Here is a 246-nt window from a genome sequence, read left to right on the forward strand (position 1 = left end):
CTAATGGTGGTATCAGTAATAATAACAGTTTGGCGACGAAAGAACCATTAAACTAAAAATGACGACGTAATTATAAAAACAGATGTTGGCGTCTATAAATTCCTCCCTCTTCCGAATGCAATGTTGCAAATGAGGATCAGCAACGTCTTGTGCCAATCTTGCAACTTTTCTTTTGTCTTCTTTTTATATTCTTGTTTGTCTTATTCCGAAAGGTATAAATGCCAAGTACAGTTAATAACACTTGTT

Source organism: Penaeus monodon, chromosome 31 (genome assembly GCF_015228065.2).
Source record: "Penaeus monodon isolate SGIC_2016 chromosome 31, NSTDA_Pmon_1, whole genome shotgun sequence".
Lineage (NCBI taxonomy): Eukaryota > Metazoa > Arthropoda > Malacostraca > Decapoda > Penaeidae > Penaeus > Penaeus monodon.